Source organism: Bubalus bubalis, chromosome 2 (assembly GCF_019923935.1).
Source record: "Bubalus bubalis isolate 160015118507 breed Murrah chromosome 2, NDDB_SH_1, whole genome shotgun sequence".
Classification (NCBI taxonomy): domain Eukaryota; kingdom Metazoa; phylum Chordata; class Mammalia; order Artiodactyla; family Bovidae; genus Bubalus; species Bubalus bubalis.
In genome coordinates, this window is record NC_059158.1 from 89,404,340 (window position 1) to 89,426,206 (window position 21,867).

Below are 21,867 nucleotides of genomic sequence, written 5' to 3' on the forward strand. Positions count from 1 at the left end.
TACTTGAAATTCCAGGCGGTCTCTCTCACATTTTTCCCCACCCTGGCTAGTAGAGAAAACCTAGGAATCAGGAGACCTGACCCTGGCGTTGTGACAGGAAACAGGCCACTAAACGTCTCTAGGATGCAGATGCTTCATCCAGGAAAGTTGCAGGAAAAGAGAAGGGGTTATTGATCAAGAAATCAGAAAGCAATTGTGAAGATAAGTTAAAATAGCGGCCTTTCATATGGCTTAATATGCAGAGCTGGGGAAAAGGAGATAAAGTGCAGGCGAATGATGCCCTCAGACACAACAGACCTAACCATTTTGTCCTCTTTATTTGAAGTCATTCTACAAACTCTACCTTTAATTCTGCTGTTCTTTAAAATTAGGTTTGTCTTAGGCAAAAAGACACCAAGTTTGAGTATGAGTTATTAAAAGGAAAGTAAATTTACAGTCACAGGTAATGTGAATTTAAAAGAGTTCTGGGGGGAAAAAAAAACAAACAGAGTTCTGGGCATGAAGTTTGAACTCAGATGCTTAAGTTCTGATGCCCCAAATTCAGTGCAAACTCCCTATTAGATCGAAGTCATTTTCAACCCCTATTTAAAATACTCTGTAGAAAGATATACAAGTTGTTTTGAGAAACATGTCTTTAAAAATCTAAGTCTCCTAAGCTAGTATTTCATGTTGCTAAAAAATTACTACATATAAGTTTGTTTAAAGAAGTTTTCATTTTGATAACACTTGGCAGAAGAGAAATTTTACTTTTGGAAGAAAATATGAAGAAGTTGCCTGCTTCTGGCTACAAGATCCATTTTCCTATATTGTGAAGACATTTGTTTCATTCAACTTGGAATACCATCCCCTTCATAAAACTTTCCCAGGCCATGATAGTCAAAATGTACCTTTAATTCCACACCTCACTTTGTACTATCAATCAAAATCACAGTGAAAAATGCTGAACTCTACAAATCTCCCATGGCATCTAAAAATGTCCCTTACATGTAACAAACACCTAGTAAGTCTCCTTAAATGAAAGAATAGCAGGGTTGTTATGGAGGGAAAATCAAAAATCAATAGCAATTCTCTCCCACAACAGATTTGGGCTAATAATGTAAGAATTCTTCTGTTACCAAGTACTAATTTCCAAGTTTATGGACAAAGTTATTTGACTTACACACGATGAACAGCACATTCCCATGGCAGGATCTGCTATGTTATCAGGCTTTCAGAAGTACCAGCTGCAGGTAGGTTTTATTTTGGGATTTTAAATACACACACAGAAGGGACAAGTACAACAACAGAGAAGCCAAAACCTGAAATCAATACATTCTGCCTCAAACCAGGAAAGGCTCAGATAGGGAAATAACCAAGTGCAGCTGCTGCTGCTGAGTCGCTTCAGTCGTGCCTGACTCTGCAACCCCATACATGGCAGCCCACCAGGCTCCACCATCCCTGGGATCCTCCAGGCAAGAACACTGGAGTGGGTTGCCATTTCCTTCTCCAATGCATGAAAGTGAAAAGTGAAAGTGAAGTCACTCAGTCATGTCTGACTTATCACAACCCCATGGACTGCAGCCTACCAGGCCCCTCCATCCATGGGATCTTCCAGGCAAGACTACCGGAGTGGGGTGCCATTGCTTTCTCCGAACCAAGTTCAGAGTTCCTGGCAATTATCATTATGCCTCCCAGGCCAATGGTTCTCATGCAGGATGGAGCACCAGCCTTGCAGAAAGCCCCTGCTCACCTAGAAGCTTCACCCAGGTGCTCTCCAACCAGGCACCTGCCTCCCAACCTAACAGCACGACACTGCCTAACTAGAGAACAAAATAACTGTGACATTATTGCCATCACCACCACCATCCAGATGGCCATAGATATTGAATTTATTAGAGAAAGAAAAGGCATTTCACAAGCCCACTTCAAAAAGCTATTTCAAAAGCTTCCTCTTAGAAGCCTTCCTGGTCTTATTTCACTTGCTTGCCCACCTGCCTCCTCCACTAGGCTGTGGGCCTCTGAATGGTCAGAGCCTGCCAAGCTTCACCAGCACAGTTTCCTCACTTCAATATCAACGGCTATATCAGAGAGGAACACAATCTTAATCCATCTCTAATTCTCAAAGGGAAAACCTGTACCTCAAAACACATTGCTAGCCTAATAAATTTAAGTAAACGTAACCTCCCTGTTTAAAATGCAAGACCCTGAGCATCAGAGGAACTTGTCCTGACTCTCCTAAGACAGGGTTACAACCCGATTTTCCAATTACAGAATAAGCACTGGGCTAGGTGTTTCATTCTGCACACATTCCTGAGTCTCCACTCTGCGCCAATCAAAGAGGGGCGCAAAGTATAATATGTTGGAGGAGGAAGACATCATCATCAACAAACATGGGCAGGAAGCCACAAGTCCAGGCCGCCCTTTTCCCTGTAAAGTGAAACTGAAGTCTGAGAGGAGCAGAGATGGTTCAGAGTAGCCCCTGTAGAGAAGAGGAAGGCAAGCACAAGATTAAAAGGGCAGCTCAACAGTTCTGATTGCCCAACCAAGAGCAAGACACAGTGAAAGTGTGCAATTCCATCCTCCGATGCTCTGCCCCGAGGAAGAAGCATCCAGAGGACAAGAGGTTTGATCGGCCATCGGGTGTTGGCAGTGCAGGTGCAATGGGAGCGGTCGGGGTGCTCATACAAGAGTACCCAGACTGGTGTGCCATGGAAGTGAGGCTGGACAGGAAGCAAGTGGAGCCCTGAGAAGAAGCACAGCCAGAGAGAACAGGGATGGTGTTTTGGAGAGATCAAAAAGCAAATACAGAGGGGTAAGTGAATGAAGAAGCTAAACAGAGGCTGTCTGATCCTCTTAATTTTAAATTCTTGGATATGCAACAATTCCAGACACTGTTAAAGCCCACATGACTGCCAACAGCACGGTTCACTGAAGTGGAACGTCCTCAAGTGAGGATCGGAAGCAAAGAAGTCAAGGAACTTGAATCTTGGCCTGGGAAAGGGTCATTCAGATGCTCCCTGCAGTAAGGGAGGCAAGGTTAAGGGTATCAACCACAACCCTAACAGCCAGTATTTACCAAAGTCTTTACTATATATCAGGTTTCCCTGGTAGCTTAGCTGGTAAAGAAGCTGCCTGCAATGCAGGAGACCCTGGTTCAATTTCTGAGTTGGGAAGATCCCCTGGAGAAGGGAATGGCTACCCACACTCCAGTATTCTGGCCTGGAGAATTCCATGGACAGAGGAGCCTGGCAGGCTACAGCCCATGGGGTTGCAAAGAGTCAGACACGACTGAGTGACTTTCACTTTCCTTTCTTTACTGTCTATCAGTTAAGTGGAAGAGTTTTATATTCTTCGGCAACCTCATTTTTAAAATCTTTAAAAAATCATTTATGGGACAGTCTCACTGATTCCTTTTTATAAATAAGAACGCAAAGAAAGGCTTAAAGAAATGAACAACTTCCCCAAGGGTACGCAATTCATAAAGGCAAAGCTGGGGCTTGAACCCAGCTCTGACTTGCTACCTCCCAAGTCCTCAATGAACCAGGGAGAGGGGAGCTAGGAAGGTGACCCGGAAAACACAGAATACAAATCTCAAAGACAAAGTGGCTTTTGCACGAGGGTGACAAACTACAGCTGTTATGGATCCAGCTGAGGAGAGCTGGGGAAAAAGCCAATGCCAGGCCACCGCAGCCATGAGGCCAAAGCCCGCGCAGCACCACCTAGGCTGTGGCTGTGAAGCTCAGTCTCTGCATGTGGTCCCACCCTTTCTCACACAGCTCCACGGAGGGGGTGGCCAGACCACAGGACACTGTCCTGTGTAAGGTTCACAGCAACTGGAGACCCCAGTCCCAATCCTCATAAAGGCGATTAGCTCCTTAACAGCCGCCCTGATTACATCTTCTTCTCTTTTCCCTTCTCCTTCCTGTGAAGTTTTCTACTTACATCATACAACAGAGTTATGAACCGCAACTCACATGGGCCACCTTCTTGATGTCTGACAATGACAGCTCCCTGAGTAAAGGCAGGAGGCATCGCGTTATTAACTAGATGACCTTGGGCAAGTTACTTCGCCTTTCACTGGCTCATCCGTCTAACGGGAACACCGCTTCCCTTCCCGTTTGACAGGGTAATATCAGGTCTCTTCCACCTCTAGGTGCTATCATTGCAAAGGGGAAGCTTTATTTCTTGTTCACAGGGCCACGGTAATCACAGCAGCTGATGAACCATCACCACAGATGAAAAAGGAACTCCTCTAAGGAGTCTATGGCATGGGCTGATGATAAGTCTTGAGTATGAAAGGAGAAGTGATCCTGAAGACATGTCAGGAAGTCCATTTTTTCCCAAAAAGTGTTAACAGGCACTCAATCAATCAGTGCCAGCTGAATGAAGCCTGGTATTATAAATCTAAAGAAATTAAAATTTTTTAAATTGCACTGCATCTGGCCTCAAAGTGAAAAAGGTCAGACAACTTCAAAGATGCCCTGTGAAAGGCAGCTATTCATTACACCAAGATCTCTTGCTCATGGTGCTGACAGACGGATCTTTCACTTAAAGCTTCAGAATATAAGACGTCAAAATCCCTCCTCCACTTCTGTCCGAGCTTGCTATGATGCTCTGAATAAGGTTATAACCTCCCCAGGACTTAATTTCATTGGGTTGGGGATTCTCAATACCCGTGTAGTTTGCTTTTTTTTTTTTTTTTTAAAGACTCCCCCAGGTGATTCTGGTGTACAGCCAGCAACACGCATTTAGGACTAATTATATTTCAGGCCCTGCTCTAAGCACTTGATATATATAGTCATTTAATCCTCACACCAGCCCTCTACAGAAGGTGCTATCAGTATCTCCATTCTACTGGGGCACAGAGAAGCTGGAACTTGCCCAGAGTCGTGAAGCTCACGAGGGCCCATCCAGGCAGTTGGGCTCCAGAGCCTGACCATGTAGTCCTATCCCATGCCTCCTTTTTGGATAAAAGCGAGAGAGTAGCACCCAGGGGCCTGGTGAGGTGATGAAACAGACAAAAAGAAAATCTCTCTCTCTCCCTTATCTTGAAAAAGACACCTACTGTCCACTCCCTCAAGTTCTGCTAGGCACCCAAGCAGAGTTATTTCAAACTACCGTGTTGTTGATACGTATGATCTGGAGGCATCACACAAGATAGGTGCAAAAAAATGAGCACACTCAAGCTCACAGGTGGAAAATACTGGGAGATGGGCCATACTGTTGATGAAGAAGATACTTTGGGGCAGAGACCTCCGTGTCACATAGGCAATGCTTCCCCCATTCCAAACACTTACCCAGAAATAAAAAACTATGCTATTCAAGAGGAACTCAAAAAACATCTCCCCATTCTCACTGGAATGAACTGAATGAAGCTTGTTAATTGTGATCGGCTGGGGCAAGGAATGGCCTTGTGCCCAAGTTCTCCTCTGGACAGTTTTACACAGTCCAGTTAATGTAATGTGGTCTTAACCTTGGACATCAAAGTTCTAAAATAAATTAGGCAATGCCAGTGACAATGCAGTGGAGCCAAATCAAATTCACAGGTGTCACGCTTGTGCATCATATGAGCATCCTCTTCCCACAGCTAAAGCAAGTATATCAACACATGGATCAAGGGCTTTTATCTGAAATTTGTAAGGAAAACGATCTGGGCCATAAACATTTGGTTGCAATTCAGTTCAGTCACTCAGTCGTGTCTGACTCTTTCTGACACCATGGACTGCAGCACGCCAGGCTTCCCTGTCCATCACCAACTCCTGGAGCCTACTCAAACTCATGTCCATCGAGTCGGTGATGCCATCCAACCATCTCATCCTCTGTCGTCCCCTTCTCCTCCTGCCTTCAATCTTTCCCCGCATCAGGGTATTTTCTGATAAGTCGGTTCTTCACATCAGGTGGCCCAAGTATTGGAGTTTCAGCTTCAGCATCAGTCCTTCCAATGAATACTGATTGCAGTACACAGTCTCAAACTGCGACTGCCACAGGGCCTATGAGAAAGGCCACGTGGGAATGTGTGCTCAGCCGCTCCAGTCAGGCTCTTTATGACCCTATGGCCTAGAGCCCATCAGGATCCTCTGTCCATGGGATTCTCCAGGCAAGAATACTGGAGTTGCCATGCCCTCCTCCAGGGATCCTCCCAACCCAGGGATTAAACCTGCATTTCTTGCATTGCAGCTGGATTCTTTACTGCTGAGCCACCAGGGAAGCCCCACGTGAGAATGGGCATTGGCTTTATTTTTTAATCCACTCCAACCGCCCCCCAAATGGGGGAATACCAGAGTTCCAGATGATAAAATTCAAAGACAACTCACGCTAGGAAACAAAAGCCAAACATGTAGAGGAGACCATTTTTTCTTTCTTTCTTTTTTTTTTTTTAATATTAACAAATCCAGGCTCAAAGGAAGATAGGAAAGACACAAGGCTGTCATCCAAGTCAGGAGTATCTGACCTTTTAAGTGCCATGGGCTGCCTCAGCAATCTAGAGCCTCCAATCAGAATGTTTCTGAGTGATTTTGACACAGAAAATGCAATTACAGAGAAAATCAATTATACTGAAGCAGACATCAAAATATTTAAAAAGCAAATCTGTGATAATAGTAATGTGTGCTTCTTAACGCATAAATAACATGACACAGCAGCAGGTCTAAGAGCTACTGTTGTTTCCTGAGTGGTGATGGGCATAATTGATAGCTTAAACTACCTCCCTCAACATGATACAGAAGTCTATAATTTCTATGTGCCAAAGCCACAGGTGCTACTCTTATTCCATAGTTTATTCTCCCTTTCATGATTGAAGGAAAAACTACATTTTGGCTACAGTATAGCAAAATTTGCATTTTTCTACACCCATCAAAGTTCAGAGACCGTCTGCAGTGCATCTAATGACCCTAAGAGTTTGGGACCCTTACCCAGAGAATCAGGGTCAGACCCAACAGAACAATTACTCTGACTTGGCAAAAGCTCTGCAAATAGCCCAGGAGTTTCTAGAGAAACAGTAGCTCACTTTTATCCCACTCCTGGAACCACTGAAATACAGGAAATTAATCGGTAATTTACTGATTGGCACACATTAGCAGGATTGGGAACTCCACAAAGACATCACCCCTAACAATTATATGACAAGTTCCATGGCTAATTTTCACAGTATAAAAGTTCTATTTAACAAGAAAGTCCATCACCAACAAATTACTAACAACAGCTAGCCTGGCATCACAAGAGAGATACCTATGGAAATTTAGTGTGAGACAATATACAAACGCATGAAAGTCAGGTGAATATTAGGGACAAGTGTGTTTTATATTGGTTTTATTTTCTTGAATTCTCTTCTTATCCTTTTAAAAAGTATTTAAGGTCTAATATGTATGGCCTTCCCATGAATTGGACCAGGCTTCCACATGAGACTGGTACCCAAGGCTTGGCCTCTTCCGCCCCCACTGCTTCATACAACCAGGCCACTCACCAGATGCATGCCTTCATGGGGGATGCCCTAAGAAGATAAATACCATTCAGAGTCCAAAATACATGGACTCACATTGGGCTACTGCCAGTTTCTCATGGATCCTGGGTAACCGAGACGGTTTTTGTTTTCATGGTTAGGACCTACAAACAACAGCTGCAAAAGTGTAATACTTTTTCTAGACTAATAAAATTACCTAAATCTGGCTCACTGTTTCAGCTGTGGCAGCAGCCAAACTTCCCAGAAAGATGCAAGCCCTGTATGGTTTCCAGAAGATCTGGGATGGGAGCTCTGAGCTAAACTGGAGGCGTTCAAATCCAACCCAACAGCAAAAGATACAGTAACTAAATTCTGAATTACAGGATAATTCCTATGCGTGGAGATTACAAACATTACTTTTAGGAGTCAGATAAAACTTTAATCAAACCTATAAAGTTCAAGCACACTTGAAGTTATGTGACATGCCATATATGAACATCAGATTTTTTTTTCTCTAAAACACAGTGAAAGGTTCAATTAAAGCCCTTAACTCTGCAGGGAAGCCTTTGATCATAGATTCTGTCACCACCTCTCAACACATACAGACAGTATGAAACATATCTCAGACCTAAGGAACAAAATCAGTATTGTGAAGTGGCGTGGAAACCACACATACATATACACAGAGATCATGCTCCTTTCAAGTCGGGAGGGCGGGGGGGCGGGCACAGGGAAATGAGTTGCAGAAACTACAGCTTCCAAACTGAAAAGGTTCCTTAGACACAGTACATGAACACAGCTATCAAATTATTTTCTAAATATAAGTGTGTGGTCCCAATGCCTTCTTTAAGGAAAAACAGCTTCATTAGAACCCAGTGGAAAACAGGAACACTTTTCTTGAATGACTCTGCATTAAAGACAGTGGATACAAAACGGTTTTAGATAAAACGAAGATGTTGCACAGATGTTATAAGTTGTCATGGTCTTACTAAAACATCTTTCTGCCACAGCAAAATATGAGTCCTCAACAGAGCTGGATATAAAATAATAAATATCTGTCCCTTGTCTTTATGTAATCCAACTTCCCAAGCTGGCTCCCTTCTGCCTCCTCAGAAACCTAATAAAGCCCATATTTCAATGTACTGATAATTCACTGAAAACCACAAAGCCATTCGTCTCCAACTCAGACTTAAGTTATGACTTTTTTTGCAATTATCTCTTCTTATCAATACTGTAAATCCGTAACAAACAAAAGGCCTTTACTCCACAAATCCAACAGACCACCATAAAAATAACAGCCAAGGTGGGAACACAAATGCACCCCATAGTAAGTATGGTTATGTCTTTCACTATGAATAATCTGGTTTAGTCCTCACAATGAGGAGGTCGGAACTATAATTGTGCTGACAGATAAAGAAATTAAGGGTCAGAGAAACTTCACAGCCTGCCCCTAGCCACACCTTCCCTCTTTAAAAAAAAAAATTATTTTTAATTGGAGGATAACTGCTTTACAATATTGTGTTGGTTTCTGCCATATATCAACATGAATTGGTCACAGGTTTACATACGTCCCCTCCCTCGTGAGCCTCCCTCCCCCCTCAAGGCCCATCCCGCCCCTCTAGGTTGTCACAGAGACTGGGTTTGAGCTCCCTGTGTCATACAGCCAATTTCCATTTGTATCTATTTTTACATATATTAATGTATATATTTAAATGCTACTCTCTCAATTCATCCCACACTTTCCTTCTCAACATAGCACTCCTTGGAGGAAAGAACACTAGACAGTCACTTTTGGTACCCTGAGCCTTGGATCCCAAGATTAAATGATGCATAAAACCAGCCTCTGTTGCACAGCATGGGGCCTAAAGATAGGACATATAAAACTAATTGTTTCTGTGGAATTTAGAAACCATTCAACTTTCACTAAAGCGGACCCTCCCCTTAGAGAAACTTGTTACCAAAAAGGAGAACTATGATGGAAAACAAAGAACATTTCCTTCTTGGAACAGGGCAAAAGGAGAGACCTATAGGGAAACAAAACACAGAACTGTCTGTGCCAGGACTGCGGCCAAGTCCATCCTCGCAAGATCAGTTAAACAGAACAATAAACCTCATTAGAACTCTGCTTTAATTCACCTGCCTAGTCTTAAATATGTAGGTTTCATAGATGATATCTTCATCTACTCCAAAACAGTTACATTCAGAACTATTAATAATAGCAAAAATCAGATCTACATATACTATCCTCATTATCAAGGTTTTTACTTGGGTCTTTTCTGCCTTTACTACTTTAAGCACATGAATGATTCAATCAACATGATCAGAGGTCCAGAAGAGTTTGTATTTTCACATGTTGTTATTTATAACCTAAAAAAGAGGCTCATCTGAGCTAGCCAGTTATCAACTCCCACAACTTCTTCAATTCTTCCAAACAGAATTTCTTAAAAGTGTCACTGAATTTTAAAGCACCTTCCCATAAAAACCCTTCGAGGGTAAGGAGCATGACCCCACCGTCCTAAGCTTGGGCTACCTAGCCAATATGCAGCTAATAAAAAAAAATCAGGGGTTGAACCCAGATGAAGCCACAGAAGACACAGACCATGGTTCTTCCATTTAAGGGTCTTGTCTTTATCACCTACTATGTAAAAAAAAAAAAAATACACACATACATATATGGTGATACCAAATTTGGAAAAGTCCCTGATGCTGGGCAAGACTGAGGGCAGAAGAAGAGGGCGACAGGATGAGATGGTTGGATGGCATCACTGACTCAAAGGACATAAGTCTGAGCAAACTCCAGGTGATAGTGAAGGATGGGGGAGCCTGGCATGCTACCTGCCGCCCACAGGGTCACAAAGAGTCAAACACGACTTAGCAACTGAGCAACTGAACAACAGCAACACAATTTTGAGTAAAACCCAGTTCCTGCCCTGAACACAGCCAACCTACTCACCAGACAGAAATCTAAATCTGTGGCATCATGGGAACAGAACAAGTCAGAGTGGCATGATGGTGAAGGTTTTGGAGCCACGGAGACCAATCCATAGGTTTAAAATCCCCAAACCCTAACTCTACTATGCTTCACCTTCCCTGTGATCCTGGGCCTGAAACTTAAACTGTCTAAATCTTAGAATCCTCATTTGTAACAGAGATGACATACCACAAAGTAACTGTAAGAATTAAAAACAATGTGACAAGTGCCTAGAACTATGCCTAGCAAGAAATACATACTACATAGGTGGTTGTGACGGTCTCATGTTATTCCATCTGCTTATATCAGCCCAACTACAACTTCTAAAGCCCAATGAAATGTCAGTGGAATGGGCTTTCCTTTTTTCTATTTAGGATATTAAAATGATAGGGCTTTATCGCCAATTACAATTTGGAGCTGACTGAGGGAGGGTGAAGGATGAGTCACACATTTCTGCCTTGAATAGTGCCAATGACCACAGTGGGAAAAGCAGACAGAAGCATGGGGGTGAGGAGACTTGGGGAGGTGGAGAGTGGAAAGCAGGCAACAATTAGGAGGAAAATGAGTTCAGTTTGGATATCTCAAAAGTACATATGAGTCATCCAAGTAGAAATGTCCAAAAGATTGTTTGAGACAGGGTGAACTTGGAGAAAGACCTGGGGGTCATTAGCATGTGGGTGGTGGCTAAAGCCATGGAAATACAGAAGTCACCCAAAGAAGCCTAGCAGACTAAAAGCAAAGCACCAAGGATGCAAGCCCAGGGAGTGTGCACACTTACTGGCAGGCACAGTAGGACCCAGGAAGAAATGAAAGGAGGAAAGTAGGAAAAATGCAAAGGAACCCAAAGGAGAAAGTTTCAAACGAGGAATGGGAATGATCAGTAGGTCAAGAGCTACAGAAAAGTCTTGTCACAAGTCCTCTTAGAGGCCATCTGTAACCTTAGGAGCAGTTTCTGTGAGGTTGAGGTGATGGAAACCAGATGACAGGTCGTCGGTAAGATCTCTGCCTAAATGGTGAAATTCTTTGATTTCAAAATAGAAACTCACTGTTCTCCAAACCCACCAAAATATTAAAACCTCAAACAACCGATTACAAGGTGTTTTTTTCCCCCCAAGAGAAAAGGAAATTTGCAAAAGAGACCCAGTCAAAAACCACAAAAGCCAGTTAACATGATCTTTGCTATTAAGCTCCTATCTATTTCCTTGAAGCTGGTCCTCAAGGAGAGAGAAAAGAAAAATTAGCTTAATTCTCTACCACCCAAAAACTGGAGGAGGGAAAAAAGGGTCTAACTTACTAGATAAATTTCCTGTCCAATAACTCTCCAAGGGCAATGCATATAAATTGCTATTTCAACATTACCTTGAGAAATGTGTTGCCACAAGTCGGGAGAGACTTTGGTTTCAATATGCAAATCCCTGCATACTTTGGTAAAATTCCATTTAAGCAGAGTCCCACCTGGATTTCTAAATAAGCCTGAGCTCTTGTTAAATTTAGTAGATTGTTCCTCAACATCATTTTCCTCATTCTTTGTATACTTATAACTGTAGAAAGCGCTTTCCTAGGCAATTTTAAATAAAAGTTATAAAATGGTTCTATGATGCAAATTATAGCACTACAAGGGACTGTTTGGCTTGGCAGTATAAACTGGTAAAACTAGTTAGCAGACTTCAAAAATTATTCCCCCAAAACATCTGCTCAGGCTAGAAAGAGGTTTTTGTTTTTTTTTAAGTCTACTCCACATACAAGAATTTATATACCACCACCTCTTGAGAAGCTTAAAACGCGCGCGCGCGCACACACACACACAGATAGATAGCAACTGAACAACAACAAATCTAAGTTGTGTCCAACTCTTGCAGCCCCATGGGCTGTAGTCCACCAAGCTGCTTTGTCCATGGGATTTTCCAGTCAAGAATACTGGAGTGGGTTGCCATCTCCTCTTCCAGAGGATCTTCCCAACCCAGGAATCGAACCCACATCTCCTGCATTGACAGATGGATTCTTTATAACTGAGCCACCAGGGAAGTCTAGGTAAGTAGGTAGGTAGGTAGATATATACATAGCAGGGACACTGTCTCCATCCCCCTATTTCCAGTTCAGTAGGCCTAGGGGGAGTCCTAGTATCTTAATTTTTAAAACCTCAAGGGAAATTATACTGTGTCCTCCCCTGACATGCTCCTGTTGAGAAGCTTTTATGTTTTGGCAGGATCTGCCAAAGTGAGGGGGGGGGGCAGACAGTGGGGATGGCAACTGTCCACTGCTTCATGGACGAGCAAGACACAGTTGGAAAGGTGACTGCAGAATATGAAGTCCTGCGAGAAAGCCACACTGTACAGATGGCAGAGTGCATCTGCACATCGCACGGACGTCTCAAGAACACTCAGGCTGGAAGCAGTTTTAACCTTGACCCCGCCTCCTAGGGAAGAGTGTTTCCAACACCCACAGAGAAGAGATACAGGGCAGAGCCTTCATTCCCCAAGTCAACAGTTCTGTCCTGGGCCTCCTGGAGACTTCTGCTCCACAGCCTCAACTGAGAGCATGGGAGCATGAATAACAACAGTCCTCCAAGCTGTGCCCACTCAGGATGGGACTGGAGACTCCGTTCTCAGTCAGTTCTCTCTCCTTAAACGAAAGAGGGAATACTTGAGTCCTACTACACGCTACACACTGGAGACAGCAAATACAAATGAAAAGGCGTACAGAACAAAAATCTTACCCATCAGGAACCTCCAGTCTCACCAAACACCTTGCATTAGGTACTTTTGTTTCACGATTTACATGTAAGATAGCAGTACAGGAAAACCACAGTCCAGGAGATGTTTAGCAACGTGTTTAAAGTTCTTAAGGCCACAAGAAGCCTCCCTGAAACCCAGGAGGGGAGTAACTCCAAACAGGTTAACAAGACAGCATGTAGAACAGATAAGAGATGGAACCCAAGCTATTGTAACTGGTATGGCCCTAAAAAGGCAGCCTGGGAAGACGTCTGGGTAAGGTAGGTGTAAACGTCCCTTTATTTGTCACCTGGTGACTATAGGGAAGTTCATATTAATTATTAAACTTCAAAAGCTATTCACAAGAATTGGGGAAGAGAAAAATGATAAAGAAGTAAACATCACAATGTATTCATCTATTGAATTGTTCTGTTGTACACCTAAAACTAATGCTACGTGTCAACTACAACTCAATTTTTAAAATATATCAAAAACAGACAGCAGGCTGACACCATTAAAAATCTAAAAATTTTAATCAGTTCTACTGATACAATATTTTTGGTGCCCCCCCAAACCCTGAAATGGGCACCAAAAAAGGTCAGAAAGATTTTTAAAGAATGTTATCAACACATCCCTATTACTAAGAGTTCTTTGACATAGTAATTAAGTCATGGATTTTTTTTTTCCCAATTCTTCTTAAATTTCTTTGAATAAAAAAACAATTTACCTTCAACAGCCACAGAATTTTTCAGAAAATAACATACTGTGGAAAACTTGGCCTGTAGAAATACAGCTTTTCCCTGGGTCTCACTCACCTTGCCTCACCCCAGACTCCACTTGCTGGCAACAGAGAGCAGCTGTGTCACTCGGGGGGCACCCCGAAAGTTCCTCTGGATCAGGCGACTACAGCAAGATGGGACGAGAACTGAAAAAAGAAAAACCAGTCAGTACACTCGTCCTGTAACACCAGAAGCACAGAGTTTATAAAACCAGCTACAACCAGGACTTCAGAAAAAGCCATGATGGACAGGAAAAGCCATCAGTATATACATACTTTAAACAGGGGAACAAGGTGATGGGCTGGCAAACCAAGAAAACTCATTCCTCCTCCTGACAACCTCTGCCCAGGCTGACCAGGGACTGTCACTGAAAGCCTCGTCTTGAGCAAGGTACTGCAACATTCAAACTACCTTCTCTAGCTTGGGTTTTCTCTTCAGCTGATACTAATGAGTTTGCAGCCCAACAACAAGAGTCTCAAAGGTTTCAGACAATGAGCCCAGAACCTTGCTAAGGCACTCACGGTGCTGAAGTTCCCCAGAATATTTTCTTCCCATATTTCTTGCCTCACTCCCCACAGGTCCCTGCTCTTTAAACGACTCACCGTTTCCGAACACACGGCCCAATCTCACACCTTTGCTCTCCCTGTTCCCTCATCCGGAGACACCGCCCCCACTCCGGAGATTAGTCATCCTCCAAACACAGCTCAAGTACCCCCTGCATGCCCGGCCTACCCCCACAGCACTTCGCCTCTGCGCACAAAGCCCCTCGCAGGCACCTGTGTCCTAGCGCCTGCTTCCCTCTGCCTTGACCCCGCCCCTCCTCCCCAGCTGGCCCCTCCACCACCCTCCTGTTCTTCTCACAAGGAGAGGCACATGCCAAGGCATGTTTGTTCCTTGAAGGATTTCCAACAAGAGGTTCTCTGTGACTGACTCGGAGTCCACTTCCCTGGGAAATATTCTTCTTACTGCTACTCTGGTCCTGGAAGATGTTCTTTTTCAAGAGTGCTATCCAAGCTCCAACACACCAACAACCGGGCTCTTGCCCAACTCAGTCCCCTCGCAGCAAGGCTGCCGGGCATCATTGCCAAAGAGGATGGATCATGTGTAGTCACGCTGGGGCCGACGAAACCACCTTGGCAGGGCCCCGGAGTCTAATAGGTTCGTGCATGCAAAGGCGGGGCGGAGACCTCTTTCCCCGTTAAGTCTGTTTGATGAGGAGCTCTGTAAGACATGCCACGCCTCCACCCCCCCCACCACCACCACCAATCACAACCCACCTGAACTTCAGAGATGAAAATGGAGCACGGGAGCTCTTCTCTGGGAGGAAACCAGGGACGGAGGCAGGGGACAGGCCCGATGCTCCCCACCTCCACCTCAGAGAGAGCCGAGATCTCATTCAAGCAGAACATGGAGGAGAAACCTACCCGGTCCAGATGGTCCCCTGACATCAAATCTCACCTCACATTCAGCAACAGCCCCCAAAGCTGCCCAGGCTTCTGAGCGCCCCCCAGGTTCTGCTTCCCTAGGTTGCTGACCTCGCTGGTAGTGCTGACGGGTTCACTGCAGCAGAGCACCACCTGGTGAACCACAGCTCAAATATCCGAGGCATCCTCCTAGGGTTCACTCCTAAGGGAATCACCTGCCTCTTTGCTGAGAGTCTGGCAGCCAGGGAAGGAGTCCATCTCACACATGCTGCGAGGAGTTCAGCCAACTTTCTCGCACAAAACACCTCAGCAGCAGAGGCAGGCATCTCAACAGTCCCAACCACAACTGCCAGACAAGTATAAAAGAGTATCCACCACGCTGCCCACTGTCACACAGACCCTCAGCCCAGAGCAACCATGGACATGTGTGCACTCTCACCACTAACAGGTGATGATACACCTCGTGCTCTCTCTCTCTGGCCTCTTGTCCACTCACAGCAACCCATTTACTACTTCTGTGATGGCGGGGGGCAGGCAGTCCTTTCTGAGTCCACGATGACAAACAGAGCTCTGTAAATTACAGAGGTCCCAAAGAGGAGGCAACCTTCTGCAAAGAAGGAGTGTCCCTACAGCCTGATTTGTGGCTATGCGATCACAGAGTCTAGATTCTGCATTTCGTCCTACATGGGTTTTAAGGGCCACATTCAGTAATTATAGAAAGGAAAAAGGGAGGTGGAGACCAGAGGAACTCTGAGTGGTGTTTGAGGAGTTACTTATAACTACGGTTAGATCACTCATCCACCAGACTCAGAAGAGAAACTACCCCTCAAGTTTTCAATTGTCCTTTAAAAATGTTAGTCGAGGAAAAAGTGGACCTTTTTACATTTTCTTGTTTTAGCATTCCTCCACTAAAACTTCCCAGGTGGCCCTAATGGTAAAGAAACTGCCTGCCAATGCAGGAGACATAGAGATGGGGGTTCAGTCCCTGGGTCAGGAAGATCCCCTGGAGAAGGAAATGGCAACCCACTCCAGTATTCTTGCCTGGAAAATCCTATGGTCAGAGGAGCCTGGCAGGTTACAGTCCATGGGGTCACAAAGAGTCAGACACGACTGAAGCAACTTAGCACGACCACTACAAGGGCTCCATTCATTTTCAATGCGCAGTCCAAAATTTGGGCCCAAGCAAGTTTTGAAAAACAAGCATTTTGCTATATAATATTCTCATGTAAACTTCAAAAAGTACACTTATTGAAGGAACTTTTTATGGAACCTTAAAATACAGGAGTTTAGAGACCAGGTGGGTGATGACATTCAACTGCCAAATCACTAGCTCTTTATTTTCATGGATCTAATTTCCAGTTGGCTCCTAAAAATAAAACTTTAAAAAGCCTTTCGAAGAGAATTATTAGGGTTTACCTCCTGGCCCTCATTCTGTTTCAAAGATGAACAAAGAGACTTTAAAGTTGTTTATCCAACAGAAATAAGCTTTTCTCTCTTAAGCATCCTTCCCAAAACCTAGCACGGGGCATCCGCAGACCACAAAACAAAGATGAGGAAATGTTTGCCGTCCAAAGTGTGTGGCCAGTGATCCCGTGTAACAGTCCAAGTCCTCCGGTGACACTGGGTCCTGCTGCACTGAATACTGCTCCTCAGAGTGTGAGGCCCAGAGAGGGGACCAGCGAGATGAAGCCTGCAACCTTCACCAGGTCACAGCCCACTGTATCTGAGAGCTCATGCAGCACAATGGAGAACACCACCACAGAAATTCTGAAGCCAGTGAAAGAAACCTCTTGTTTTTGTTTTGCTTCATTTTGAATGCTGGTGCTTAATAGAAAGCAAGTTTAAACAAAGGCAAGAAAATAGGAAGAAGGAAAACTCTGGGGACTCAGCATGCATCTGGGACCTGAGCTGCAACAGGCATTATATAAAACTACTTGCTTCCATTTCAAATCTTGCAGTTTCCATTTTCCTTAACACAAGTTTACTACGAGTACCGTTAAACTGTCCACTGAGGCAATTTAGATCCTTCACCACCCATAAGACTCTCCTGAGGAGCTTTAAAAATTCTGATGCCCAAAAGATTTAGAACAGAACCTCTAGGGACCCAAATGTGGTTACTTTTTAAAGCTGACCAGCTGATTCTAATGCAAAGCCAGGACTTGGAACCTCTGCTCTAACCTATCCTCAGGGTGTTTTTTTCTGTCTTGGTGGTTGCTGCTGCTGCTAAGTTGCTTCAGTCGTGTCCGACTCTGTGCGACCCCATAGATGGCACCCCACCAGGCTCCCCCGTCCCTGGGATTCTCCAGGCAAGAACACTGGAGTGGGTTGCCATTTCCTTCTCCAATGCATGAAAGTGAAAAGTGAAAGTAAGTCACTCAGTCGTGCCTGACTCTTAGCAAACCCATGGACTGCAGCCTACCAGGCTCCTCCGCCCATGGGACTTTCCAGTCAAGAGTACTGGAGTGGGTTGCCATTGTGTTTTCCGTCTTGGCGGTTGGGGAGCAGCAAATATTTACACCCAAAACAAAGGGAGTGGGAGGAGAAACACAAATTGACAGGTAGAGAGCCAAAGGAAGCTGGAGTGAGTAACACTGTGCAGGGGCTGATCACCAGGGTGGGTGCAAGGTGGGGCCTGGGGGTGCACACTCCCGGAAGGAAGGACAGGGGTGGGGAAAAACCAGGTCATTCCCTAAGTAAGGCCTGGATGGACCTTGTCATGGAGTTGATAAGAAAGAACAATTCAAAGCTCATCTGTAAAGAACATCCTGGTGTCAAGTGTTCGCTATGTGAGAAGTGATTATTATAACAATGGTTTTCAGATGTGAAGAACTGTATTTATCATTGTGATTTCTCTTGGTTCTTCTAGTAATAGTATTAGCAGGTTTTTTAACTGATAACCCATATTTTCTTGCTCACTAAATCTGACAAAGCACACACTCATTACAGGCTAACTGTCTGGAGTTACAATGTCCAAAGAACAAAGCTTTCCTAGGCTCATATGAGAGCTGACCCCAAACCTGATTCAATTACCATCATGGTGTTCTCAGATGTGGCAGCATGTGGATAAGAGAGAGAAGCTGGATACCTAGGAAGGGTGAGGACCGCGAGAACACTGTCTCCAGCTGAGAGCCAATTCCATCCTCACTTCATGTTCCTTAGTCCACAGGGTTACCTGCTCTCTACCTGTTCTGTAACAGAGGGACAAAAAGCAGGCTGTTCAGCTGGGTACCTCCTTCCCAATTCCACTCTCTCATGGAGGAATTAATCAGTTTTACTTTATCCATCCTTTACCAGTGCTGCCCAAAGTAAATTATGGTGCAGGCCATCTGTACCAGATACACCTGGGCCATTTCTAGACACCCCAGACAGCATAAGAAGGCAATCAAAATACCTGGAGTACAGCCCAGGAGTCTGCATTTTAATCAACCATACAGGCACAACAGCCTGTGAACCCATCATAAACTCTCACCAACTCCTCCTTGGAAATGGATTTATCAGGTGTGCTGCTAAATCCCTCCATAACCTCTGCCACTTCCTACCTGGGCTTTCATTAACTCACCCTCCCTCTTGGTCTCTCACAGTATCTGGTCTCCTCAAAGTACACTACATGGCCTTTCATCAAATACCTCTTGGACCCCAGCACGGCTGGCTCAAAGCTCCTGACTCATGTCACGCCTCTCTGAACTCATATCAGATGCAAAACTTCTCTAGCATTTTCAACTGTGGAGTTCCGATCTGTTAGCTCTCTTCCTCTCTCAACTAAACCTCAAGCTTCTCGAAGGCAGGGTCCACATCATCCCTCTGAGTCTTCCACAGGGCAGAGTATATCTTGGGTTTCCAGAGCAGTGGTGGACTAACAGACCAAGCTCCTGCTTCAGCCCCAGGTTTTCCTCCATTCACCTTCTTCTCTTCTCCCTGAGAAAACTTTTTGATCTCTTCTTTCCAAAACGAATTGTTTCAGGCAAGGGTGGGAGAAAAATTAACATGCTACTGGGGAAAGAGTGAGGAGGGCGAAAGAAACAAGTCAGCAACCTCAACTCTCCAGTCAACAGCTAGAAACCAAGAAGATCTATTTAGTCTTTGAAGCTGCCAAAATCAAATAAACTCATGTACAATTTAGAAGAGAACGTCCAAATTTCTCATTTTTATGCAACACCTCTTTTCCCAGGCACTCCCTGAGAGCTAGGTTTACTCCTTTTTTAGATAAAATACTAACAGGGAAATATTTGTTTTCCCCAGTCACCATAAATGAAGAAAGTGGAGGGTGACTGCTAGATCAAGGCACAACGAACAGTCCTGAGAAATGATTACAGGCAGTCACAGTTTAAATAGGCTTTCAGTCCCCCAAAGAGTCCAAGAACACCTAAACAAAGCATTTCAATACAGCACCAGTAGCGCCTCTGAGAGATCACCCCAGGCACGAAGTAAAGGTTATTTCTTTCTGGGGGGATGGTGTCTCCAGTCACTACATTCAGGAGAGAAGATGCCCACAGTGAGTGACCTCAGAGGCTAAGAATCAAGTGTTCTCAGAAACAGCAATGGCCACTGTGTCCTACTGCAATGTGATGTCCCTATGTTTGTCCCAAACCAGCAACCACCCAGACAGACTTTCCCTCAGCGTAGCCGTTCTGATGGGGAACCTTTCTTCTGGCTACGCCCACACCTGCCATCTGCTCATCACTTTCCACCTATCTTTTCTTATGCTATTTGTGAGTAAAGCTGCTCTCTGGATCATAAACTTCCTTGAGCAGAGGGACTGCACCTTTGTATGAACACCATGCCCCCTCATCTCTGCATCTCACAGCTGATATCTACTAACCCTATCCAGAAGCCCTGTAGCCAGCTGATCTTAAGGAAGGAGGTATTTAACTGAGTGTTTTAAAGTAGCCTGAAGATTTCTATAGTCTTTAAAGATATTGATTTTCATGCTTTCTGATAGCATTTTTAAAAACACAGGTTTACCTTAGGATCCTGTGATCAGTGAGACAAGCCTCAATTTACCTTCCAATCTAGTCTGTACGGGACAGAGTGCTAAGTCACCTCAGTTGTGTCCAACTTTGTGTGACCCTATGGACTGTACCCAGCTATCCGTATAAGCCCTCTGTCCATGGGATTCTTCAGGCAAGAATACTGGAGTGGGTTGCCATGTAGAGCCCAGGCATAAATTCTGGCCGGAGAAGGCAATGGCACCCCACTCCAGTACTCTTGCCTGGAAAATCCCAAGGACGGAGGGGCCTGGTGGGCTGCAGTCCATGGGGTCGCTAGGAGTCGGACACGACTGAGTGACTTCACTTTATTTTTTCACTTTCATGCATTGGAGAAGGAAATGGCAACCCACTCCAGTGTTCTTGCCTGGAGAATCTCAGGGACGAGGGAGCCTGGTGGGCTGCCGTCTATGGGGTCACACAGAGTCAGACACAACTGAAGCGACTTAGCAGCAGCAGCAGCATAAATTCTGGGCCAAACTGCATGTGCCCATCTGAAACTGCAAAGGTTAGGGTGAGTTTATCCTTGACCTAAAGGAAAGCTAACCTCCAGTGGCTTCAATCGTACATCAATTCAGAACTAATTGTTGGATAATTTCATATTTATATCTTGATAAGTAGCAGCATTCAAGTAACAATTTGCTTTAGTAAAGAGAGTAATGAATCTAACTGGTAGTTCTATAATCATAAGGTTATGGTTTACACTTGGATCAAGGATTTTTTTTCTGTAAACTGAGTTAGAAACTCTTTTTCCAGATTCACAAAAGTAACTCTCAGTATTGTTTCAAGTTCATTATTTAATATGCCACTTAACTCTAAGACCTGTCCATTTACAAGCAGGCTACCATAAGTCACTGGGTACCGAAACCTTATCTCATCACGTCTGAGCTGTGCAGGCCTTCCAGGCCAGGCCTGTGCTTCCAGCTTCCACAGCCCGTCCTTCCTTCCCCACAGCTGAAGCCTCTTGACCCATGCCCCCATCCTCCCCTCCCTGGCTTCATCCAGCAGGAATTTCTAGAACAGAGATTCAAACAGCTTGAGCCAAGTTGTTCTTGCTGCTTAACCAACCCTGACCCTGCTGTGTCTAACTGGGCTTCTCTCTCCTGCATTCCACAAGCCTGGGTCACCCTCTCGTTCAGTTCTGATAACAGCTTGAGCCCCTAGCTGGATAACCTGTAGGTCCCTGGGCTCTGAGATGCTGTGTAGTACTTGATCATCTTCCAGGGTACTGGCGGTCTAACCTGAACCCACTGGGCTTCAGCTGCTTAACCTATCTGAATCTCAACATATCAGAAATGAAAACCTCAGCAACGAAAACATCAACAAAGCAAGAGAAAATGTGGGATGAACCTTTTCCTTGAGCATTCAACACCCCCACGCCATGGGTGCTGAAGTCAGAGGACTTCTTATAAACCACTTCAAAGCTAACAACCATGGCTACTTAATGTGCAAGCATGCGCACCCAGTCGTGTCCAACTCTTTGCAACCCCAAGGATTGTAGCCCACCAGGCTGCTCTGTCCACGGAATTTCCCAGGCAAGAATACTGGCGGGGGTTACCATTTCCTTCTCAAGGGGATCT

General features: G+C 44.6%; 1 protein-coding gene across 13 annotated transcripts in view; it reads right to left on the minus strand.

Moving 5' to 3' along the window:
• TANC1 (tetratricopeptide repeat, ankyrin repeat and coiled-coil containing 1) overlaps positions 1 to 21,867 on the minus strand; it is a 252,857-nt gene that overhangs the window by 178,555 nt on the left and 52,435 nt on the right. For 10 of the 13 annotated variants that reach the window (XM_044934922.2, XM_044934949.2, XM_044934939.2 and 7 more), the window contains exon 2: positions 13,915 to 14,024. The gene's annotated coding sequence lies outside the window, so the exon portion shown is untranslated. Of the gene's footprint in view, positions 1 to 13,914; positions 14,025 to 14,480; positions 14,656 to 15,155; positions 16,208 to 18,387; positions 20,409 to 21,867 lie in introns of those variants that run through there. The other 3 variants (XM_044934920.2, XM_044934924.2, XM_044934926.2) reach the window with 3 other exon arrangements.